The 27,154-nt window shown below is 39.9% G+C and overlaps 1 pseudogene; it reads left to right on the top strand.

The window, feature by feature from the left end:
* The first annotated feature begins 12,065 nt into the window (after nucleotides 1-12,065).
* On the top strand, nucleotides 12,066-13,301 carry LOC103107364 (mediator of RNA polymerase II transcription subunit 7-like; annotated as a pseudogene).
* The last annotated feature ends 13,853 nt before the right edge of the window (nucleotides 13,302-27,154 follow it).

Genomic DNA, 27,154 nt, shown 5'->3' with positions numbered 1-27,154 from the left:
CTCAATGGTGAAAAACTGGAAGCATTTCCCCTCAGATCAGGTACTAGACAGGGCTGCCCACTATCACCATTACTATTCAACATAATGTTGAAAGTTCTTGCCATAGCAATCAGGCAGGAGCAAGGAATTAAAGGCATACAGATTGGAAGAGAAGAAGTCAAACTCTCCCTATTTGCAGATGAAATGATAGTATACGTAGAAAAACATAAGGAATCCAGCAAGAAGCTTTTGGAAATCATCAGGCAATATGGTAAAGTGTCAGGCTACAAAATGAACATTCAAGAGGATATGAACAAAACATTCACTACAGAGGAGATCCAAAAGGCTGACAAACATATGAAAAACTGCTGGGAGTCGGGCTGTAGCGCAGCAGGTTAAGCGCAGGTGGCGCAAAGCAAAAGGACCGGCATAAGGATCCCGGTTCAAACCCCAGCTCCCCACCTGCAGGGGAGTCGCTTCACAGGTGGTGAAGCAGGTCTGCAGGTGTCTGTCTTTCTCTCCTCCTCTCTATCTTCCCCTCCTCTCTCCATTTCTCTCTGTCCTATCCAACAATGACGACAACAACAATAATAACTACAACAATAAAACAACAAGGGCAACAAAAGGGAATAAATAAATAAAAAATATTTTAAAAAAAAGAAAGAAAAACTGCTCTAGGTCACTGACTGTCAGAGAAATGCAAATCAAGACAACACTAAGATACCACCTCACTCATGTAAGAATGGCATACATAAAAAAGGACAGCAGCAACAAATGCTGGAGAGGATGTGGGGACAGAGGAACCCTTTTACATTGCTGGTGGGAATGTAAATTGGTACAGCCTCTGTGGAGAGCAGTCTGGAAAACTCTCACGAGGCTAGACATGGACCTTCCATATGATCCAGTAATTCCTCTCCTGTGGTTATACCCCAAGGACTCCATAACACCCAACCAAAAAGAGGTGTGTACTCCTATGTTCATAGCAGCACAATTCATAATAGCTAAAACCTGGAAGCAATCCAGGTGCCCAACAACAGATGAGTGGCTGAGAAAGCTGTGGCATATATACACAGTGGAATACTATGCAGCTATCAAGAACAATGAACCCACCTTCTCTGACCCATCTTGGACAGAGCTAGAAGGAATTATGTTAAGTGAGCTAAGTCAGAAAGATGAAGATGAGTATGGGATGATCCCACTCATCAACAGAAGTTGAGTAAGAAGATCTGAAAGGGAAACTAAAAGCAGGACCTGATCAAATTGTAAGTAGGGCACCAAAGTAAAAACCCTGTGGTGAGGGGTAGACATGCAGCTTCCTGGGCCAGTGTTGGGTGGGAATGGGTGGGAGGGGTGGGTCATAGTCTTTTGGTGGTGGTAATGGTGTTTATGTACACTCCTAGCAAAATGTAGTCATATAAATCACTAGTTAATTAATATGAGAGGGGGAAAATCAATTGTATGTCTCAAAGTTTTTCAAAACACAAACTGAATCTTTTTAAAATATAGGCTGTGTATTCGATATGCGGACTGTCTCAAAAGCCTAGACCAAGTAGATTAGAAGCATCCAATAGCACAGCTATATACAAGATACTGGATACTGTACAGCAAACCATAACAAAAGGACTTTTCAAAGTTAACCCAATTACCAAATAATGTGATGATAACATTAACTATCGATTGTCTTTTTGAACCCTAAGACAGCAGGAACCTCACATCTCCACTATAGAGCCCCTACTTCCCCCAGTCCTGGAACCCTTGGATAGGGCTTTCCCGTATGCCTTTCCCAATCCATACCAAATAATATTGCATCCGCCGATCACAACCTAACCAACGCAACGATTGCCACCTCAACATGCTTCACCTCAGACTGTGTCCAGAGACTTCACATGTGGAATGACAACCCTTCAGCTTCATTACTCGGGTGAGACCTTTCCTTTTATAGTACACTCTAATTTCATCTCAGGTGGTTCATTTTCTAACAAAGTCCCAAAACCTAGATATACACCAGTTTCTGTGAGAGAGCTTATGTTCACACGTATCTATAAACTACTGCAAAATATATACCTGAAAGCAGAAGTACACTAGAGTTTGCAGTGAGTACCTCCCTAACACTTCCTCTCCACTATTCCAAGCTTTGGGTCCATGATTGCTCAACAATTTGTTTGGCTTTGTATGTTAACTCTTTTCAGTCACCAGGTTCCAGATGCCATCAGGATGCTGGCCAGGCTTCCCTGGATTGAAGACCCCACCAATGTGTCCTGGAGCTCAGCTTCCCCAGAGACTCACCCTACTAGGGAAAGAGAGAGGCAGGCTGGGAGTATGGACCGACCAGTCAACGCCCATGTTCAGCGGGGAAGCAATTACAGAAGCCAGACCTTCTACCTTCTGCAACCCTCAATGACCCTGGGTCCATGCTCCCAGAGGGATAGAGAATGGGAAAGCTATCAGGGGAGGGGGTGTGATATGGAGATTGGGTGGTGGGAATTGTGTGGAGTTGTACCTCTCCTACCCCATGGTTTTGTTCATTAATCCTTTCTTAAATTAAAAAAAAAATTTTTTAATTAACATTCAAAAGTCAGTGGCATCCTCTATGCAAACACTAAGTTAGAAGATGAAACCCAGAAACCAAATCCTTTTGCTGTAGCAACAAAAACAATCAAATATCTAGGAGTAAACCTAACCAAAGAAGTGAAAGAACTGTATACCGAAAATTATGAGTCACTACTCAGGGAAATTGAAAAAGACACAAAGAAGTGGAAAGATATTCCATGTTCATGGGTTGGGAGAATTAACATCATCAGAATTAATATACTACCCAGAGCCACATACAAATTTAATGCTATCTCCATGAAGATCCCAACCACATTTTTAGTAGAATAGAACAAATGTTACAAATGTGTATCTGGAACCAGAAATGACCTAGAATTGCCAAAACAGTCTTGAGAAGAAAGAATAAAACTGGAGGCATCACACTCCCAGATCTCAAATTGTATTATAGGTCCATTGTCATCAAAAGTGCTTGGTAATGGAACAAAAATAGACACACTGACAAATGGAATAGAATTGTGAGCCCAGAAGTGAGCCCCCACACCTATGGACATCTAATTTTTGACAAAGGTGCCCAGACTATACAATAGGGAAAGCAGAGTCTCTTCAACAAATGGTGTTGGAAAAAAATGGGTTGAAACATGCAGAAGAATGAAACTGAACCACTATATTTCACCAAACACAAAAGTAAATTCCAAGTGGACCAAGGACTTGGATGTTAGACCACAAACTATCAAATACTTACAGGAAAATATTGGGAGAACTCTTTTCAGCACAAATTTTAAAGACATCTTCAATGAAACAAATCCAATTACAAAGAAGACTAAGACAAGCATAAACCTATGGGACTACATCAAATTAAAAAGCTTCTTCACAGCAAAAGAAACCACTACCCAAACCAAGAGACCCCTCACAGAATGGGAGAAGCTCTTTACATGCCATATATCAGACAATAAGCTAATAACCAAAATATATAAAGAGCTTGCCAAACTCAACAACAAGAAATCAAATAACCCCATCCAAAAATGGAGAAAGGACATGCACAGAATATTCACCACAGAAGAGATACAAAAGACGAAGAAACACATTAAAAAATGCTCTGAGTATGGGAGTCGGGCTGTAGCGCAGCGGTTTAAGCGCAGGTGGCGCAAAGCACAAGGACTGGCATAAGGATCCCGGTTCAAACCCCGGCTCCCCACCTGCATGGGAGTTGCTTCACAGGTGGTGAAGCAGGTCTGCAGGTGTCTATCTTTCTCTCCTCCTCTCTGTCTTCCCCTCCTCTCTCCATTTCTCTCTGTCCTATCCAACAACGACGACAACAACAATAATAACTACAACAATAAAACAACAAGGGCAACAAAAGGGAATTAATAAAAATAAATATTAAAAAAGAATATTAAAAAAATGCTCTGAGTCTTTGATTGTCAAAGAAATGCAAATAAAGACAACAGTGAGATACCACTTCACTCCTGTGAGAATGTCATACATCAGAAAAGGTAACAGCAGCAAATGCTGGAGAGGGTGTGGGGTCAAAGGAACCCTCCTGCACTGCTGGTGGGAATGTAAATTGTTCCCACCTCTGTGGAGAACAGTCTGGAGAACTCTCAAAAGGCTAGAAATGAACCTACCCTATGATCCTGTAGCTCCTTTCCTGAGGATATATTGTAAGGAAGCTTACACACCCATCCAAAAAGATCTTTGTATACATATGTTCTTAGCAGCACAATTTGTAATAGCCAAGCCCTGGAAGCAATCCAGGGGTCCAATAACAAATGAGTGTTTGAGCAAGTTGTGGTATATATACAGAATGGAATACTACTCAGCTATAAAAAACTGTGACTTCACTATTTTCAGCTGCTCTTGGATGAACCTTGAAAAATTTATGTTAAGTGAAATAAGTCAGAAACAGAAGGATGAATATGGGAGGATCTCACTCTCAGGCAGAAGTTGAAAAGCAAGATCAGATGAGAAAACACAAGTAGAACCTGACCTGGAATTGGCGTATTGCACCAAAGTAAAAGACTCTGGTTTGAGTGGAGAATAAAAGTCCAAGAAGGATGACAGAGGACCTAGTGGAGGTTGCATTGTTATGTGGGAAACTGGGAAATGTTTTCCATGTACAAACTATTGTATTTAATGTTGAATGTAAAACATTAATTCTCCAATAAATTCATTCCATCATACACTAGACATGGAAACCAGATATGCAAAAATGGATGAAGGGGAGACCCAAAGGCATTCTGAAAGAGCATAAAGGCATGATGCACAAGATTCATTGTGTAATGTTTATAGCTTTTCTTTTGAGTCTTCATAGACTTTTACTTATTTACTGACTCTTTTCTGGGTGCTACATGTGTGAATCTGTTGAGTAGGTCATTTGCAAATCAGTAAGAGTGAATTATCCTTGCTTTCCTGTGGAAATCATCCAGACAGTCCAACTTGTAGAAAGGTTCACCCCAGTTTGGAGCTGAAAGCAAGCTTCTGTTCCAGAGTTAACATTCTGACTGCAGAAACCACCTGGTCTTACTCTCAGAAATCTCTGAGTCACACAGTCATTTTCATGGAGGCAGCAAAACCACATTTTCCCACTTCCTCTTTCCCCTGTGCTTTATTTGTCTCATTTAGTTGTAACCACACAATGCGGTGGAAGGCCTGTGGACACACACTGAAGTCCTGCAGCTGTCTCCACCTCGTTATCGACTGTGAGGAAAAACTATTGTTCCTCTCTAAGTCTCAATATCTCCTTCTATAAAATCAATATAACTGGGGGTCAGGCGATAGTGCAGCGGGTTAAGCTCACATGGCACAAAGCTCAAGGACTGGCGTAGTGACCCCAGTTCAAGCCCCAGGCTCTCCACCTGTAGGGGAGTCACTTCACAGGCGGTGAAGCAGGTCTGCAGGTGTCTACCTTTTTCTCCCCACTCTGTCTTCCCCTTCTTTCTTGGTTACTCTCTGTCTTGTCCAACGATGAATGACATCAACAACAACAATAATAATCACAACAAGGCTACAACAACAAGGGCAACAAAAGGGAAAAAATGGCCTCCAGGAACAGTGTATTCATGGTGCAGGCACTGAGCCCCAGCAATAACCGTGGAGGCAAAAAAAAAAAAAAATCGGGAGTCGGGCTGTAGCGCAGCGGGTTAAGCGCAGGTGGCGCAAAGCACAAGGACCGGCATAAGGATCCCGGTTCGAACCCCGGCTCCCCACCTGCAGGGGAGTCGCTTCACAGGCGGTGAAGCAGGTCTGCAGGTGTCTAGCTTTCTCTCCTCCTCTCTGTCTTCCCCTCCTCTCTCCATTTCTCTCTGTCCTATCCAACAACGACAACAACAATAATAACTACAACAATAAAAAAAAAACAAGGGCAACAAAAGGGAATAAATAAATTAAATAAATAAAAAAAATTATAAAAAAAAAGAAAAAAATCAATATAACTTGGTACACAGGGTGTTTATGAGGATACAAGGACATAGTTGTCATTAATTTACCCAGTTGGCATCTAGAACTTGGTAGATGGTGAATATTACTTGTTTATTTTTTTATGCCTGTGAATATATTGACTTCTGTGGACACACAGATATCATCCGTTCCACCCCGGTTCCATGGCTGCCAGTTCTTAGCAACATCGCCAAATATTCGTCGGGATGCGGCATCATCTAAGTTCATTTCCCACGTCTACGCTAGACCGGACCTGCCAATCTACGCGGATATCTTCGCCCACCCTGTCCAACGCTTGACATCTCGTCACCCAATCTGGTCCCCTACGCCTACACTGAACTTCTCTGTTCCAGACTCTTGGAAACAGAGTTGGCAGTCAGCTGAGGTCAAGAACAAACACCTCATCACAGATCCCTGCAAGCATCAACCCGACTTTGACCTAGCACGTTATGATTGGGCCCTCCTCAATCGCTATCGAACAGGCCATGGCCGGTGTGTCGCTATGTTCCATCGCTGGGGAGCCAGAGACGACCCGAACTGCCCCTGCGGCTCCAGACAGACTATGACCCACATAGTCAATGACTGCCACCTCTCCAGATTCAAAGGAGGTCTTGAAACTTTACATCAGGCTCAACCTAACGCTGTTGACTGGCTAAGGAAGAAGGGCAAACGCTAGAAGAAGAAGAACAGATATACAGATTAATTTCAAAATTCATAGCTGTCCTTTTCAGTGAGGTGCTGTTGACCATCAACTCCTGAGTGTTATTAGAAAGTGTTTCTGAGTTCCCATCAGATTTTGAGCAGTTTTCAGATGGAATTTTTCACATTTTATATTACCTTGAATGTGTTACAAGGCAATTAGCCCTCAGACCAAGAGGTTCTTGAGAATGATGTGGGTTTCTCACTCTCTCAAGCATTCCCAACTCTTAGCTCATTCCCTAGGACATCAGCGAGCATCTAATAAATTAATAAAAGAGTGAAACACCATCTAGATGTCTTGCATGAAAGTTGGTTTCTGTTAGATTTCCAAGTTGGAAAAGAACTTGAGTCACAGTGGATGGCAACTGACCCTCTAGAAACACCTAGTACCAAGCACAGTGAGCCAGGTTCAACACTCTCCTCAACTGCAGTGAAGAAGTAGTTGAACCGGGAGTTGGGCTGTAGCGCAGCGGGTTAAACGCAGGTGGCGCAAAGCACAAGGACCGGCATAAGGATCCCGGTTCGAACCCCTGCTCCCCACCGGCAGGGGAGTCGCTTCACAGGTGGTGAAGCAGGTCTGCAGGTGTCTATCTTTCTCTCCTCCTCTCTGTCTTCCCCTCCTCTCTCCATTTCTCTCTGTCCTATCCAACAACGACAACAACAATAATAACTACAACAATAAAACAACAAGGGCAACAAAAGGGAATAAATAAATAAAATAAATATTTATAAAAAAAAGAAGTTTAAAAAAAAAGATGAAGAAGTAGTTGAACCGTGCTGCAAATGCCTCTCCTCTCTATCTCTTTCCCTTTTTCTCCCTCTCTCTTTCTTCTTGTCTCTCTATCACTGTGTGTTAACAAAAAAACAAAAAAAAACTAACACAAGAAGCAGTGGAGATATCGTGTGCAGCCATCAAGCCCCAGCACTAACCCTGGTGGCAAAATAAAAATATGAATAAAATTTTACAAAATAATAATGATTTTGATCGGAATCCAGCTATCTTGAAGGTCACAAGGCCAATATGATGGAATCCACAGACAGATCTCTGCTGACTAGCCATAGCAAACTTGGTTCATAAACTTAACCTCAGGAATTTCCACCTGCATCTGCAATTTGGAATTAAAAAAAAAATCTTCATTTGCATTGCTAGACAGAATCAGCCTGTCTGTGTCGAAAATAGTCTATCTCAGGTCACAAAGAAAATAAGTGAGAAGACGGGGGAAGGGAGCTCCAGGCCATTCACTCATTCCTCTCCCTTTTGGCCTATACCCAACTGGTGTCTTCCTGAGGAGAAAAGCAACTGGAGCTCAGTAACCTGCTCCTCCACAGATGCTTTCCAATTTACTTGTCTCCCTCACCCATTATGCCTGACCTCTAGGTAATTGTTCCCATGACTTTTCCATTAAGCATGTTGCTATCTCCACCATGACCATCAAGTCACTCTGTCTTTATGGTTCTCTATGGATTTTTGCAACTGTTCATTCTCTGACTTTCATGTCACAAAAGTGGCATATTCTGTTAAAAAAAGAATAAAGAAAGAAATTAGTAATAGTTTTCTAGCTTTCCTTTTCAACCAGTGAAACCATCCTCATCTTCCTTCTTCCTTCCCACATCACTTCTGGGAAGTGCTTTGTGTGGCAGGCAAATTAACTGTTTTATAACACTCATCCAATCTTGCTTCCTTCAGTGGCCTAGAAACATAACACTTTGTGGTGACAAATATTCTTAAAGAATCTGGCAATGCAACACAATCCTATGTTTTCCCTTTTTAAAGGGAGTGTATGTATTGCAACCTGGAAACAGCACAGTTGGATTTGCATGCCTGAGGCTCCCAGTTTGATTCCTGCTAGCACATGAACCAAAGTTGTACTGTGGCTTCTCTCTCAAATGAAAACCTCCTTATCTCATGTGAAAGAAATCATTTAAAGTTTTTGGAAGAATTGTTTTAGAAAGGAAAGAAGTTTTAAAAAATACAGATAGACTTATTCGTTTGATTTTCAATAGGGAGAAATAAAATACTTTTCAGTCCTGTTGTATAGTAGTACCAGGTATGGAACCTCTAACTTCAGAGTTCAAACATGTGAATCTAGTGTGCTACCAACATCTTTTCTCTCATCCCCTTTCTCTTTACAGTCAAGAAACAAAGATCTAAACATCCTTCTGTGAAGGCTCTTTGTTCAGTATTCCTGACTCTTGTCCTCTCTCTTCAGGAACTCTACAGCCAATGGAGAGACCTGGAGAAAAATAACAGGCATCATCCATCCGCCATGTCTGCTCCTCCTGGGAACTGAACACATGTGACTGCTAGCTGGTAAACTTTTAGACCCCGCCCCCTACAGCCATGAGAAACCTTTACTAGAGCTTATCTTATGGGACTAAACTTTGACAAGCATTTCCAGACATTATAGACTTAGTGTACACTTCACCCTTGATGATAATTGCTTATTTTGCCTTTTACCTGTTTCACTCTAATAAACCATGTATTATTTAAACCAGTTCCAAGATCCTGCTGAGAATCCTTTTACACGCCTAAAGCAGCCCCAACTTCCAAACCCCTTTTTAAGTTAATTTACAACACTCAGACATCTATCTATAGTCTCAATCTTACAAAGCCAAGAGGTTTCAATCTGGCAGTTTACCAGTTGAGACACCACCTCCAGTCTGTTTCACCAACAAAAAGACGGCTGAAGGGAGGAGAAGACTCCCCTAAGACTCACCAAATGCAACTGTGAGTTTCCATTGCTACTGCATTCAGAATCTGGAGCAGTGGGGGTGTGGGGGAGGCCCTATGCTGGCACCAGGGGACAGAGAACTAACCAGGAAACTCAGGAGAAGATCTATACCTCAGTGGTCTAGCAGTGGGGCTGTGAGAGTCACTTTGCATAACCACTGGATTATCTCTGCCACACCCTGCTTTATCTCTTGGTCAGCAGTCAGTTCTTCTTCTTCTAGCGTTTGCCCTTCTTCCGTAGCCAGTCAACAGCGTCAGGTTGAGCCTGATGTAAAGCTTCGAGACCTCTGAATCTGGAGAGGTGGCAGTCGTTGACTATGTGGGTCATTGTCTGTAGCAACAGGGGCAGTTCAGGTCGTCTCTGGCTCCCCAGCGATGGAACATAGCGGCGCACCGGCCATGGCCTGTAGTTAAGCCTACTTATAATTTAAAAGCCCTCAGGCTCCCATAGCATACAGGGAAGAAAAAGGACAAAAGAGGCTTTTAAGCCACTGAGCTCCAACTCAGGAATTAAAATAATATTGAAACAACTGTCAATTAACACAACTGTGAACCCTTTAATTACCTTACTAGGACACAAGTCAATCCAGGCAAGAGTGATCAGTAATTTGAAAAGTACTGAGAGAGGGAACTCATAACATAATATATAAAATGCTTAAACCAACAAGAAGAAATATTGGAGAAATAAAGCAGGACAAGAATCCAGCTGAAAGCTCCCCAGAGGTTGAAGCACAAAATAATGTGGTCAACATCCAAACCCTAGCTAAGGAAACAATCACAGGAGTGAAGAATTTGAAAGAATCATCATCAGAAATGCAGAAACAACAAATGAGACTCTGGAATAAAACACTAATTATCTCAAGGTTATTAGAGAGCTGAAAGCTGAAATAGCTGAGCTAAGAACACAACTAGCTGAACAAGCTAAAACAGTATCAGAACAGGGTAACAAAATAGATGAACTCCAGAAAACAGTAGAGAGGAGAGAGAATAGCATAACTGAGTCTGAAGACAGAATTAGCAAGATTGAGGACAAATTAGGGACAACTAAAAATGAAGTAGTATATCTCAAAAAGAGATTAAGAGATAGTGGAAACAATAACACAGACCTATGGGATGACTTCAAAAGAAAAAATATATGCATTATTGACTTACCAGAGGAATAAAGAGAGGGAGAAAGCATTCTTCAGGACATAAGACCTAGGAACTTCTCTAGTCTAGACAACATAACACATAATGGTTCAAGAAGCCCAGAGGGTCCCAAACAGAGCTAACCCAGACTTAAAGACACCAAGACACATCATATTTAGAATGGAAAGGAATAAGGATAAAGAAAGGATCCTCAAGGCTGCAAGAGAAAGGCAAAAAGTCATCTACAGAGGAAAACCCATTAAGATTAGCAGCAGACTTCTCCACACAAACACTACGGGCCAGAAAAGAATGGCAAGATCTCTATCGAGTGCTCAATGAGAAAGGCTTTCAACCAAGAATACTATATCCTGCTAGACTGTCATTCAGACTAGATGGAGGCATAAAAACTTTCTCAGACAAGCAACAGTTGTAAGAATCAACTATCACCAAGCCTTCCCTGAAAGAAGTTCTGAAAGGTCTCCTATAAACAGTCAGACCACCATAAATATGCCATTAATCAGAACACTCTAAAAATCTACAAGAATGGAATTTAAATTTCTTCAATCTTTGATATCAATAAATGTCAATGGCCTGAATTCACCTATTAAAAGGCACAGAGTAGCAAGATGGATCAGAAAACACAACCCAACAATATGCTGTCTACAAGAAACCCACCTAACTCAACAAGAAAAACAAAGACTCAAAGTAAAAGAATGGAAAACTATCATACAAGCCAATGGTCCACAAAAAAGGTAGGAACAGATATTCTCATATCTGACATGATAGACTTTTAAATAAATAAAATTTAAAAAGGTAGGGATGGACACTACTTAATGCTCAGAGGATCAGTCAATCAAGAGGACTTAACAAGTATTAACATCTATGCACCCAGTGAGAAGCCATCTAAATACAGCAAACTTCTACTGAAAGAGCTACAGCAATATATTAATAGCAAGAGAGTCATAGTATGGGACTTCAACACCCCTCTCTCAACTTGGCAGATCACCCAGGCAGAAAATCAATAAAGACATAAGGGAGCTAAATGATGAGATAGATAAACTAGAACTATTGGACATTTTCAGAGTCATTCGTCCCAAGAAACTGGAATACACATTTTACTCAAGTCCACATGGGTCATTATCAAGGATAGACCATATCTTAGGCTACAAAGACAGCATCAACAAGTTCAAGAGCATTGAAATCATCCCAAGCATCTTCTCAGACCACAGTGGAATTAATCGAACACTTAACAATCAACAAAAGATTAGTAATAGTCCCAAAATGTGGAAGCTCAACAGTACACTTCTTAACAACTTCTGGGTCAAAGAGGAAATCAAGGAAGAAATCAAAATGTTTCAAGAGTTCAATGAAAATGAAGACACAAGCTATCAAAATATTTGGGACACAGCTAAGGCAGTACTGAGAGGGAAGTTCATAGCCATACAAGCACACATTAGGAAACAAGAAAAAGCACAAATAAACAGCCTGATTGCACATCTTACAGACCTAGAAGAAAAAGAACAAAGGAACCCTAAAGCAACCAGAAGGACAGAAATAACTAAAGTTAGGGCAGAAATAAATAAAATACAATAAATAAATACAAGATATAAAGAAATAAATAAAAACAAGAAATAGGGGCTGTGGTGGCGTTGGCGGTGGCGGAGGCGGAGGCAGCCGGCGGTGTAAACCGAGAGCTGAGGTTTTTGATCTTCCACAATGGGTGAGCCACAGCAAGTGAGTGCTCTTCCTCCACCTCCAATGCAGTACATCAAGGAGTATAGAGATGAGAATATTCAGGAAGGCCTCGCTCCCAAACCTCCACCTCCAATAAAAGATGATTATATGATGTTTGGCAACCAGTTCCAATGCGATGACCTCATCATTCGGCCTTTAGAAAGTCAGGGCATTGAAAGACTTCACCCTGTGCAATATGATCACAAGAAGGAATTGAGAAAACTCAATATGTCTATCCTTATCAATTTCTTGGACCTCTTAGATATCTTGATAAGGAGTCCTGGGAGTATAAAGTGAGAAGAGAAGTTAGAGGATCTGAGCTGCTTTTTGTACATGTGCATCATCTCATAAATGAATATTGGCCCCACCAAGCAAGAGAGACCTTGAGAGTCATGATGGAGGTACAGAAACGGCAACGCCTGGAAACAGCTGAGAGGTTTTAGAAGCACCGAGAACGAGTCATTGAAATGATTCAGAATTGTTTGGCATCTTTGCCTGATGACTTGCCCCATTCTGAATCAGGGGTGAGAGTGAAAACTGAGCCAATGGACACTGATGAGAGCAACAGTTTTACTGGACAGAATGAACAACAGAGAGAAAATGCAAGCCAGAGAAGAGACCAAATCATAGAGAAAGATGCTGCCTTGTGTGTCCTGATTGATGAAATGAATGAAAGACCGTGAAGGATATTTTTCCTTCAGTCTTTTTCCTCTCAGTAAATAGCATCATATACTAGTTAATTTGCACTTGAACAGTTTTAAAAGAGATGTAGCTTTAAGTGACTCAGTTCTTGAACTTTATGGGTTGTGAGATGCTATATAGATAGCAATGTTACATTATGGCAAGTGTAGGCAAATTAAGTATGCCTACATTAAGAGTGAACCTTTAAAAAGCAAAGTACGTGCTGCTGTTGTGTGGAATGTTTCTGTTTTTGAAGTTGCAAATAAACATTGACAATATTCTTAGTAATAACAAACTTTCATCTTTTGAAAAGTAGATTTGTCATTTGCTTAAAGAATGATAAATAAAGAGTATTGAGTTATAAGTGTGAAAAAAAACAAGAAATAAATACAAACTATTGTATTTACTGTCAAATGTAAAACATTAATTCCACAATAAAGTAATTTAAAAAAAAGAAATTATCCCTGAAGGATAGTCTTTGTTGGCAAATTACTAATAGAACTTATTTCTTTGATGTAAATTATTATGTGAGAAAAATCTATGATTAATATTATACTTAATTATTAAAAGTTAATCACACCTATTAAGATAAGAAACCTCTTCCATTTCTACCCAACATTGTTTGGGCAATTCAACCAGGGTAACAATACAAAAAGAATGAATTAAAAGCATAAATCTAAAAACAGAAACTATTGTGGGGATAGATAGCATAATGCTTATGCAAATAGTCTCTCATGCTTGAGGCTGTAAGACCCCAGGTTCAGTCCCCCACATCATCATAAGCCAGAACTGAGCAATGCTCTGGAGGAAAAAAAAAAGACTAAAAACAGAAAAAAAACAAACTGTTTTATTCACAAACAGCATAACTATATATACAAAGAAATCTGTAAAACAGCCTGGGGATCCAAAATCCAAGGTTCAGCCCCCTTGCACCACCATAAGACAGAGCTGAGTGATGAAAAAAAGAGCCTGTGTGTGTGATTTACTTCCAACAATAACATCAATGCAAAGAAATAGGCTTTTTAAAAAAAATTTTAAGCAACAGTACTGGAATAAGTAGATGTCCATATGAAAAAAAAAAATCAGTCCCTATCTCACAGACTAAACATAAAATTAAAAAGACATCCAAGAGAAATCAAAATTAGAATGTTTTCAATATCTTGAGATAAGTAAAGATTTTTTTTTATCCAGGACACAGAAACCACTAAGTATAAAAGAAAAAAAAATTGGGGTGGTGGTGCACCTGGTTGAGCACATATTACATGCACAAGGACCCGGGTTTGAGCCCACGGTCCCCACCTGCAGGGGAAAGCTCTTTGAGTAAAACAGTATGGTAGGTGTCTCTCTTTTCTCTTTTTTGTTTGGGGGTTGGGAATCTCAGTGCTTGTACTACAAATCCACTAGTCCTGGTGAACATTTTTTCCTTTTTTTTTTGGATAGGACAGAGAGAAATTGGAAGGAAGGGGGGAGATAGAAAGGGAGGGAGAGAGAGACAAAGACACCTACAGACCTGCTTCACCACTTGTGAAGTGAACCCCCAACCCTGCAGATAGGAAACCAACTGCGGGGGGGGGGGGGGGTTGGGGGGGCTCGAACTGGGATCCTTGCACACGCCCTTGTGCTTGGCACTATGTGACTTTACCTAATCAGTGCACCACTGTCTGACCTCTGTCTCGCTTCCTCTCTACCTCCCTCTTCTCTCTCAATTTCTGACTGTATCTATCCAATAAATAAATAAGGATAATAAAAAATTTTAATTATTTAAGAAAAGAGAAAACTACTTCTGTGGTCCGGGAGGTGGTGCAGTGATAGGACTTTGGACTCCCAAGGATGAGGTCATGGGTTCGATCCCCGGCAGCACATGTGCCAGAGTGATATCTGGTTCTTTCTTTCTCTTCCTATCTTTCTCATTAATAAATAAATAAAATGTTTTTTAAAAATTACTTCTTCCTCACCATTCTATGATATAAATAATTAAAGCATCCACTAGGAGAAAATGTTCACAAACATCTATATTCAAATTGTATGAAGAAATCTCCCATCCCAATAACAAAATCACAAATATGTAACTGGGAGGTAACGGGGGTAGAACAAAGAACATGCAGGTGTAAAAATGTCTCCAGTTCAGTCCACAGAACCACAATGATGCTCTGATTCTCCCTCTCCATTTCTCTCTTTCTCAATCTCCCTCTTGTTAGTAATAAATAATATAACTCCAGAGTGACAAGTAGGTCAATTAAAGATGAAGAATTGACCTGAAAAATACACATCACAAAAGAGATACAAATGGTCTGTATGCACATGAAATGGAGCCAGATGTGGTCGAGCATTAGGAAAACACAACAAAACCACAGTGAAACACTGCAGTAGATAATGAGACAACTTTCAAAGATACGGGCAAATGAAAGCCAACCACAGCTCTCCAGGGTCATTGATGGGAGTATAAAAAATAGCAACTATTTCTAGAATGCTTGCCAGTTTCTTATAAAATTAGACATCACTAGTGTTTGGGGGTTTTGTTTGTTTGTTTGTTTGTTTTTGCCTGAGCCTGAGATCTGATATGCAGGTGGATCCAAGTTATTATCTGGGGAGATGATGTCATGGCTGGGAAAAGGACCAGAAAGCTGGATCAGGGAAGATCCCTAACATTAATAAGATCCCATGTTAGCTCCCTAACATGGGAAAGGGGTATAAATACTGTTGACTGTAAACCCCATTGATTTGATGTGATCTAGGGCCCATAATTAGCTTAGGAGCCAAAAAAACAAACAAAAACACTAGTATAGCTACAGGCCCTTTGAAATATAACTAAAATATGCCTACTAGCTATTGACAAAATGGAGGAGGACCCCCCCAGCACTTCATCTGCACTATTCCAGCCTTTAGGTTCATGACTGCTCAACAATCTGTTTGGCTTTATATGTTAACTCTCTTTTCAGCCACCAGGTTCCAGATGCTATCAGGATGCGACCAGACTTCCCTGGACAGACAACCCCACCAATGTGCCTTGGAGCTAGCTTCCCCAGAGCCCTTCCCCACTAGGGAAAGAGAGAGACAGGTTGGGAGTATGGATCGACCTGTCAACGCCCATGTTCAGTGAGGAAGCAATTACAGAAGCCAGACCTTCAACCTTCTGCATTCCACAATGATCTTGGGTCCATGATCCCAGAGGATTAAAGAATAGTAAAGCTCTGGTCCGGGAGGTGGCGCAGTGGATAAAACATTAGATTCTCAACCATGAGGTCCTGAGTTCGATCCCCGGCAGCACATGTACCAGAGTGATGTCTGGTTCTTTCTCTCCTCCTATCTTTCTCATGAGTAAATAAATAAATTCTTTTAAAAAAAAAAAAAAGAATAGGAAAGCTATCAGCGAAGGGGATGGGATACAGAGCTCTGGTGGTGGGAATTGTGCGAAGTTGCGCCCCTCTTATCCTATGGTTTTGTCCATGTTTCCTTTTTATAAATAAAAAAATTAATTAAAAAATTAGACATCACATTCTTTGATCACTGCTTTGACTTTTTAGTGTTTACTCAAGCAGGAGATGTGCGCATAAATACTTAGAGTGGCTTCAAACTAGAAACCATCTATGTGCCTATCACAAGAAAACAAGTTGTCATACATTCATGTGACAGAACAGAAAACACCCCATGGGAACATAAGCACTGCTGTCACATGCAGTGATACACTTGTGACACTCACACACACAATACTGGACAAACGGAGCCAAATCCATGAGAGCACATGTCATAAGACATTCTGTAACAGAAGCAACTAAGCTACGGGGAAAGAATTCAAGACAATGATGACGTCTGTTGAGAAGGAAAGGTGGGGAAATATCCCAGATGGAGCTAACAGCAAGGGTTACTTGAGTTGATGCATTTTTCAAAACTCTTGGAAGCATATCACTTCTGAACAGTACATTTCATCATATGGAAGCCATCCTGCAATAAAATAATTTATAGTACATCAGATAATTAAGGAATTTTGTTTTGGTGGAATGAACATTAAACTTGAAAACAAATAAAGCTTAAAAAAAAAGAGTGAATTTATTTCATTCCTTCTCTCAAGGATTACAAACTTTAGATTATGAGTAAGATGAGAGTTACAAATTTGTTTTCATTTCCACCTGACCAGGATCATTGTGTGTTTCTAGTTTTAAGGAGGTAATATTGTGGGAGGGGTTCAAGGAGGAAATGGCCTAGTTATAAAGGATAGGATTTCTGTACATGGAGTGTGGAGTCCAGGTTCATTGCCTAGAATCTATATACCAGACCTGAACTGTCCCTAGCTTTCTCTCACACATAAAAGTAAACAAAGTGGGAGTGGAGCAAAGATGGCAGCTTAGAGACAACACCTGGTGAGAGCTCTGCAGGGAAGCTGGGAATCTCAGCACCAGGTTCCAGATGCTACCATGATGCCAACCCGATCTCCTTAGGCAGACAACCCCACCAATGTGTCCTGGAGCCCCGCCTCCCCAGATCCCTGCCCCACTGGGGAAACAGAGAGACAGGCTGGGAGTATGGACCGACCTGTCAACAACGCTCATGTTCAGCAGGGAAGCAGTTACAGAAGCCAGATATTCCACCTTCTGCACCCCACAATGATCCTAGGTCCATACTCCCAGAGGGATAAAGAATAGGAAAGCTATCAAGGGAGGGGATTAGATACGGAGCTCTGGGGGTGGGCATTGTGTGGAAATGTACCCCTCTTATCCTATATATAGTCTTGTCAATGTTTCTATTTTATAAATAAAAAAGGTAAACAACGGTTTTTAATATTTTTTTACTTCATAAGACCAAGAGAAATTGAGAGGAAAGGGGGAACTAGAGATAGAAAGGGAGACACCTGCAGCACTGCTTCACCACTCATGAAACTGTCTCCCTGCACGAGGGGACAGAGGTCTTGAACTCAGGTCCTTGTAAATGGTAATGTGTGTTCTCAACCAGGTGCACCACCACCGGGAGCCAAGTAAACAAATACTTTAGAACACTTATTTTCCATATAACAGTAATCGATATCAATAACTGCTCCCCATTTGACCCACAAACTAAAATCAACTTTATCATTCAGAACTAACAGAAAATAAGGGGTATCTTTTCCAACATTAGCTGCAATGCCTATTATCTATTCCAAAGTCAGCTACACGTCTGTCTCCAACAAGAAGCTTCCCAGAAGACTTTAGAGGGGAAGTCTGAACCTGTATGATTTTTATCCTACGTTCCGACTTCACAACCTAATTGAAGCTACACTGTGATTCCGCAGTAATGTTTTCTATGTAAGTCGACAACTAATCTACACTAGATTCAACTGCATAACTAAATTCTTATGATATGGTTTTAAGTGATCTGGTTATGAATCACTGTACCAATTTGCTCTCAAACAATATTAGACATCTCCTTAATCCAGTCTCTATGAAAAAAAATAAAACATGAACTATTTATAAAACATTCAGACTCCTCATTTGGTTTTACTTACCAGGACTCATAAGCCATGCATGGTAAATTTCAGACCTATAATTTGTGGCTTCCTGCTTCTAAGATTACTCCAGAGTCGTTCTCATGTGACTGTTTTTCTAGTTAAATATTTACACATATACATGAGGTAGAGAGGCAGTTCATATTTGACATGATTTAACAGCCTCTACATCTGTGTCTCATCATAATATGACTCAGAAATGTGCCTACGAAACATTTTTTAGATGTATTTGTCCAAAACATTGTTTCCACTCTTCATCTTGAGACATTTCTGTGTAAAGAAAACAGAAGATAAGATGGTCTCTCCTCACTCTGGTTCCTTCCCAGGTCCCCTCCTCTGACTTCAGGGACCTCTCTGTCTCATTATACATCATTATTTTCCTAATCAAGAGTTGGGTCATGTATTTTTTTTTAAATCAGTGTGTAAGAAATGCATAATTACATTGAGATAAGAAAAGGGAAAATGTCTTGTTTAAATTTTTTTTAAGAGCCTCCAAAAATAACAACTGGCTTGGAATGTGGTATGAAGAAGTTAGCAAGATTGCATCTGTATAAAGTCCTTGCTGAAATAAACAGGTCCAAACTTCACAACTTGAAACATGGACGTTCCCAGCACAAGAACATTATTGACATTTCAGAAGACACCAGAATTTCACATTACAATACAAAGATCTCAACTAATTTCCCCTCTGTCTGTTTAGTCAAGTCCTTTTTTTTTCATTTTTTATTGGAGATTAATAGTGAGTTACAAGATTGTAAGATTACAGTGTCTAGTTTCACACCACACCCAGCACTAAAGTTCTGTGTCTTCACCCTCCCAGCTCCCAGAGATAACTCCCAGAGTTCTCACAAAGTCTTAGAAACAGTTTGTTACCTTGTTTTATTTGTCTGCTACATTTTAAGTTCATAACTTTTTACAGAAATGTGGGGCATAGATAATAGTTTATCTGAAATGTAACCAGAAAACATCTACTACAAATGAAAATACTACCTGAGGAAAGAAAATTCAGATCTTAAGAATAAAATTATATTGTGGCCCAGGAGGTAACACAGAGAATAAAGCACTCAACACTCAACCATGGGGTCCTGAATTTTATCTCAAGCCTCACATGTGCCAAAATGATGCTATGCTCTCTAATTCCATCCCAGATGGTTCACTTTCTAACAAAGTCCCAAACTCTAGATATACACCAGGTTCTGTGAGAGAGAGCATATGTTCACACATATCCATAAACTACTGCAAAATATATACCTGAAAGCAGAAGTACACTAGAGTTTGCAGTGAGTACCCCCCCAACACTTCCTCTCCACTATTCCAACCTTTGGGTCCATTATTGCTCAACAATTTGTTTGGCTTTGTATGTTAACTCTCTTTTCAGCCACCAGGTTCCAGATGTCATCAGGATGCCGGCCAGGCTTCCCTGGACTGAAGACCCCACCAATGTGTCCTGGAGCTCTGCTTCCCCAGAGACCCACCCTACTAGGGAAAGAGAGAGGCAGACTGGGAGTATGGACCGACCAGTCAACGTCCAAGTTCAGCTGGGAAGCAATTACAGAAGCCAGACCTCCCACCTTCTGCAACCCACAAGCTATCAGGGGAGGGGAGGGGATATAGAGATTGGGTGGTGGGAATTGTGTGGAGTTGTACCCCTCCTACCCTATGGTTTTGTTAATTTTTCCTTTCTTAAATAAAAAATAAATTTAAAAAAATGATGTTATGGTTCTTTTTTCTTCTCCTCACCTCTCTTTCCTCTCCTCTCTTTTTCTCTCCCTTCATCTCCTTTCCTCTCCTCTTCCTCTCCTCTCCCTTCATAAGTAAATATATCTTTAAAAAGAAAGAACAGATCTACAATTTAGAATGATTATCTTAAACAAAAAAAATCTAGAAAATATAAACATCACTTCATCACAAACATGACAGCATCTAGCTAGTTCTTCTTAACTGAGCTTTTAGATGTAATTAAATGTGTTTAGAACTTCCAGGGGAAAAAAAAACTAAACTTTTAATTAAAAATTCCCTGCAGGTGGGGAGCTGGGGGCTTGAACTGGCATCCTTAGGCCAGTCCTTGCGCTTCGCGCCATGTGCGCTTAACCTGCTGCGCTACCTCCTGACTCCCCTCTCTTACTATTTTATAAAGTACCTAAAAATACTACATCTGTCATTCTACTGTAGCCCATTTTAATCAAAGTGAGAAGAATTTTATTAAAGATTATTTAGATTCTCACATTCACCAAAAGCTTTTATGAGTCAAGTTTTCTAAGCTTCTTAAGAACAAAACTCTGCTTACGGACTCTTGAAGAGTTTGTCTTTATAACAAAACTCTCCTTAAAGACTCCACATTTCAGTCTTAGTTCCATTTATTATATTCTATCACTTTCTTTCCAGAGTGTAATGAGCTGTGAAGTGGTAAACAGAGAAAAGGAAAAAAAAAAATCAAGGTCTTGCATTAGACACAACTTGGAAAAAATCATCCCCAAATGATTGAAAACAATCATTCCTTTTGTTTTCACTTTTTGATATATATGAATTGTGGTCAACGTGGGAGTTATTGTTGTAGTTTTAAATTATGTGACTTTAGATATACTGACAATTAGTTACATATCTCTTAAATCAGTTAATGTAAGCTTTCCTCTATAGAGTTAGGGGAAAAAATAGTTAACTAATGAAAGTATTCTCTTCAAAACACTAAATAAAATAAGTCAATCTTTCTTTCAAACCATCGTATTTGGTTTCAGTCCTCAAATCTGCTTCCTCACTTTTTTCTGTATGGTGATATAAGAAGCAATAGCAAAGTGAAAAACTACAGGCGCTGAAGCAGGTCTGCAGGTGTCTGCCTTTCTCTCCCTCTCTGTCTTCCCCTCTTCTCTCCATTGCTCTCTGTTCTATCCAACAACAACGACATCAGTAACAACAACAATAATAAATACAACAACAATAAAAAAAAAAGACAACAAGTGCAACAAAAGGGAAAATAAAAAAAAATGTGGGCAAGGAAAGTGGCTTAGTAGTTATGTGCATGCATGAGATCATGGGATCATGGGTTTGATCTCTAAGATAAATAATTTATTTTTCATTAAATGTGACCAGAAATATAATAGAACAAAATATGCCACTGTACTATTCAAGCAAAAGCTGCCATTTATAAATATGCTAAAGAAAGATTTAGGGGTAGTGGAGTTTGCACAGTGGTAGAGAGCTTGCCTCTCATGCATGAGATCTTGAGTTCAATTCCTGAGACCATATAAAAAGAGAAAGAAGAATTAGTGGCCTAGAAAGTGGTGCACTGAGTTAAGACTTTAAACTCTCAATTACGAGGTGCCAAGATCAATCCTTGGCATCACATGTACCAGAGTGATGCTCTGGTTCCCTCCCCTCTTCCTCGTTGATAAATATACAGAATACTTTCTTAAGAAATGAAAGGGGGCCTGGGCAGTGGCACATCCTATTGAATCCTATTGAATGCACATGTTACCATGAGCAAAGGACCTGGATTTAAGTGTCCACTTCCCCACCTACAGAAGGGAAGCTTCGTGAGCAATGAAGCAGTGATACAGCATTCTGGCTCTATTTCTTGTTTTTTTTTTCTTTTTCCTCCAGGATTATTGCTGGGCTCGGTGCCTGCACCATGAATCCACTGCTCCTGGAGGCCATCTTTTCCCCTTTTGGTTGCCCTTGTTGTTGTAGCCTCATTGTGGTTATTATTATTGCCATTGTTGATGTTGTTCGTTGTTGGACAGGACAGAGAGAAATGGAGAGAGGAGGGGAAGACAGAAAGGGAGAGATAAAGATAAGACACCTGCAGACCTGCTTCACCGCCTGTGAAGCGACACCCCTGCAGGTGGGGAGCCCGGGGCTGGAACCCGGATCCTTACACCGGTCCTTGCGCTTTGCCCCACATGAGCTTAACCCACTGCGCCACCGCCCGACCCCCTCTGGCTCTGTTTCTATTTCCCCTTCCTCTTTCAATTTCTCTCGATTTAATCACACAAAAGGAAAAAGGAAAAAACAGTCACCAGGAGTAGTTGACTTATTTTGCAGGCACTGAGCCCCAGTGATAACCTTGAGCTCGAGAAGGAAAGAAGGGAGGTAGGGAGAAAGAAAATGAAAGGGGAATAGGGGAGGGAGAAAGGAAGAGAGGGAGAAAGAATGGAAGGAAAGAGAAAGGAAAAGAGAAAGAGGAGGTAGAAAGAAGGAAGAGATAGAGAAAGAGAGAATGTGGGGGCTTAGATAGCATAATGGTTATACAGAAAGACTTTCATGTCTGAGGCTCCAAAGTCCCAAATTCAATCCCCTGTACCATCATTAGCCAGAGCTAAGCAATGCTCTGAAAAACAATCAGAAATTAAATTTTTTAATTCTTTTTTTTAATTTTACTTATTAGATAGAGACAGAGAGAAATTAAGAAGAGAAGATAGGGAGAGAGACATCTACAGCCCTGCTTCACCACTTGTGAAGCATTCCCCCCTGCAGGTGGGGAGAAATTAAAATTTTAACAGAGAGAGAAAGATTAAGTGTCCATTTAGGGTCTTGGAAAATTCATTAATTCTGTTGACACAGTTCTTTAGAAAATCTGATTCTTCCATGTAATTGCAGACACAAGCAAGACCATAAAGTGAAAGTGGCAAAGATAGCCAGAAAGAGAGCAGAATTGTATTGCTTCCAGCAAAACCACCATTTCTGCATTTAAAAGTTCTGGAAGCTTCTGAATTTCCCTCCATGGGGAGGAAAGCTGGTGGTCAGTATAGGAGAGGTCAAGTTTGAATAAAACAACATTCTGTGGTTCAGTTGATGGCACATCGGGTTAAGCACACATAGTACAAAGCACAAAGATCCCAGTTCAAGTTCTCCGGCTCCCCACCTGCAAGGGGGGTAACTTCAAAAGCAGTGAAGCAGGTCTGAAGGTGTCTATTTCTTTCTCCCCCTCTCTATCTTCCGCCCTCTCAATTTCTCTCTGTCCAATAAAAATGAAAAATGGCTTCCAGGAGCAGTGATAATCCTAGAGGAAATAAAAAAACTTGCTATTTCCAGTTATACAGGTGAACTTATTCAGCAAAAAAGAAAAAAAAAAGAAAAATTAAATATCCCATCTTAGATAAGACCAAAAATGTCCAAATCTTGCTCATTGTGAAATGTTCCTCATTATTCACTATCGATTTTCATAAATTTGGAGTTTTCCACAATAACAAAGTTTTTAAAAATTTAATAAATGTTCAAATGCAACAAAATTTAAAAATGAAGCAGTTGGCATGCCAAATTGGTAGGAAAAAATTGACTTATTCAACCATGTGAGAAGCATCTGCTAGTGCAAGATTCCACCAAAATAACTTTCAGGTGAAGCAAGAAGTTGAATATATAAAATAAAAATAAAAAAACCATAGGATTATTAGGAGCAGTATTGGAGAATGTATTTCTTTTTGGAGAAAGAAGACTTTTCACAACACACAATACCCAACTTCCAAAAATATTAGTGAGTATGATTCTATTAATAATGATTTTTTTTTTGTGGACACAGAAATAATATCAAACAAGGTCAAAAGACAAATGATCAACTGGGAAAAATATTTCAATGCACAGGGCAATGACCTCATTTCCTTAAGATAGAAAGCTCTCTCACAAATTGGTATAAAAGACCGTGAGAGCATTTGAAAACTTGACAAAGAACTCCAAGACAGCTCATGGAAAAGAATCACCAGTGATTTCAAAGCATATAAAAAGACCTCAGTCCTAAAGAAATGAAAAGAGTCCATGAAATATCATTTTTCACTTATTGGAAGTCAGATCTTCAAATATGTGTCATCAAAGTAGATATTTAAAAGAAAAAAAAGCAAGATGAACAACAAAGAATACTCCTCTGTCTGCATGATGACAGTAGCTAAAACACATATAGATAAGACATTTTTACATTTATATTTATTATTCCAGAAAAACGTGTTCACATAATGGGAACTTGGAAGTCTTGACTGAAGTATAACTTTCCATCAGGAATTTCCCACAATGTTTAAATATTTAAATATATGTCTGTACTGCTTTTTCAGGGAATCCATACATTTCCACATAGATATGATGGGCCTAGTCTACTAATAGATCTGTCTCTCCACCACCACTGGTCACTTCCATCAGGAACTTGTGGGCCCATATAGGACCTCGCCCTCGCTGTATAAGCAGCAATGGTAAGGGCTGTTCCACTCTCTGAAGGGAGGCTGGGTCAGCCTACTCTGCCACTCGAGGAAGTCTGGTCCTGAAATGAGTGCAGCCTAGAATGTTCCCAGCTATGACCACAGAACACGGACTCAGATCAACAGAGACTCAGAAGTTATACAAGCTCCTGTGCTAAACAGGAATATTTATGGATCCTATGTCAGATTGATGTAGTAAACAGCTAATGGTATTTATATATTTTTCTCATGTTTGGGAACTACTTTCTGCCCTAATCCAGCTTTCTAGCCAGATTCTCAACTCTGATATCATCTTCCCAGACAATATTTTTAGTTCATGTGCATGTTAGCTATCAGGCGCAGGCAAAAATTACTAAAGTCATGGGCCCCTAGGAACATACCTAAAATAAAATTCCTAGCTTCTTACCACCCTAAAATCCCTATTCTCACCTCTCTATTCCTACTTTCTGGTTCCTACTTATTAAGTATTTCATCCTGCCTCATAACTTACTGCCTTTCAGACATCAAGTTGGAGATGCTGCTATGACTCTACCCTGAACTCCATGGGCAGATGACTTCACCAATGTGTCCTGGAACCTCACCTCTCCAGAACTCTGCCCCACTAGGGATAGAGAGAAACAGGCTGGGAGTATGGATCAATCTGCCAATATCCATGTCCAGCAAAGAAGCAACTACAGATCTTCCACCTTCTGCACCCTATAAAGAATTTTGGTCCATGCTTTCAGAGGTATAAAGAATAGAGAATTTGCCAATGGAGGGGATGGGACACAGAACTTGTGGTGGAACTCTATGGAAATGTACCCCTGTTATCTTACCATCTTGTTAATCATTATTAAATCATTAATAAAACATGTTTAAAAACTACTTGATTAGATAGAGTTGCTAAAAGAAATAAACTAGAATGACAAAGATGAAGAGTAGATGATCTCACTCATGCATGTGATTCAAGAAACAAAGCAAAGGAAAAGACTGGATGAGACACAAAGCAGTCATACTTCAGCATCTGCAGCTCTTAGGACACTAGAGGAAGGGGAAGGGGAGAAACAGTCAAAGGGACCTGAACCCAATCTCTTCCAGTGGATCAACATTGGTGCTACAGTGGAGGGTGAGATGTGTTAACCTAAACTTGGGAAAGATGTGAAATTGAACCTCTGAAACAACACAGTCTTGTGAACAGTAGCTCTCCAAGAAAAAAAAAAAAAAAAAACAGATTATCTAATAGCTACTTGATAAGTCAAAGGACATCATACAACAAATAGTCACTGTGCATCAACTTTGTGGCAACCACTATTTTAAGTTCTGGGGATTTAGATCAACATGGCTAAAGTAAATCTCAAATGAGTTATAATCAGTCTAGTAATCTTGACTGTTATCTCTGAGGCATTTTCTTTGGATGCATCTCTTTTGACGTAAGTGACTGTGTTCCGCTGTATATAAAATAATAGCTGCAGAAACACATTCTTTAGAAAGAACACAAGTGTCATCATCATAAGTTGGATAGGCCTTCTTGCATGGAATGAAGCAAGAAGGGTTAAGGTCATGCAACCATATACATCCATATCATTTAGGAATAACTTTCCCAGGCTCTCGTAATGACTCATCTGTAGAGTAAGTTATCAGTTCTAGGACCAGGCTCAAGCCCTAGCTCCTCACTTGCAGAGAAAAAGCTTTGTGAACGGTGGAGAAGTGCTGCAGATGTCTCTTTTCTCTCACTATCAACCTCTCTAATTCTATCTCCCATCTTCTATCAAAAAAGAAATAAAGAAATAGGAAAAAGAGCTTCCAGGAATAGTGAAGCTATGTAAGCACCAAACCCTAGCAATAACCCCTTGGCAAAAAAAAAAATCTGTATCATCCTCTTTGCAATATTCTGTCTAAACTTTGCATTTTACTTACAGAGACTTAACAAATCTTTTCAATACCATACCACTTCCTTCATTTATGTAAGTATTCAAATCTAAGTTAAATCTTAAAGACTCAGCACAATAGTCCCAAAGACTTTTACTACATTCGATACACATAAACCCCCTAGTCTTATTTCTAACATGTCACCATGTCTTTTTCTGTAGATTTTGAATACCCAGGCCAACACAATGCAAAACTACAGCCGCTTAAGACTTAGTTTCACTTTCAAAAGGTACACAGTTCAGTTATAAGATGAGTAAGATAGAGAACATTTCTGTTCAGTAAAGAGGTGAAAGACAACTACCAGATGATTTCATTCATGTGTGAAATACAGATATTGAGAGTGTATAAACTTGCAATAAAAAGACAAGCAAACTGTCTCTCAGACTTTGTGAGAACTATGTTGGTTATCATTACACAAAGGGGGAAAGGAGTAAGCACGGTACTTCATTGCTGAGTGTGATGTAAAACTATATCCCTGAAATCTGATAACTTTGTAAACCATTAGCAAGTCACTAATTAAAAAAATAAAGAGTGAGGGGTGTTGGATGTATACTGGGTCCAATTCCTTGGTGCCTTCTGGGCATGTGAAAAAAGTGTTTTTGCTTTTTGAACTTCAGATTCTTCCCTATGGAATTTCAATAATAGACAAACACATAG

This window comes from Erinaceus europaeus, chromosome 13 (genome assembly GCF_950295315.1).
Source record: "Erinaceus europaeus chromosome 13, mEriEur2.1, whole genome shotgun sequence".
NCBI classification, from domain to species: domain Eukaryota; kingdom Metazoa; phylum Chordata; class Mammalia; order Eulipotyphla; family Erinaceidae; genus Erinaceus; species Erinaceus europaeus.
This window is presented reverse-complemented; position numbering and strand designations above follow the sequence as displayed.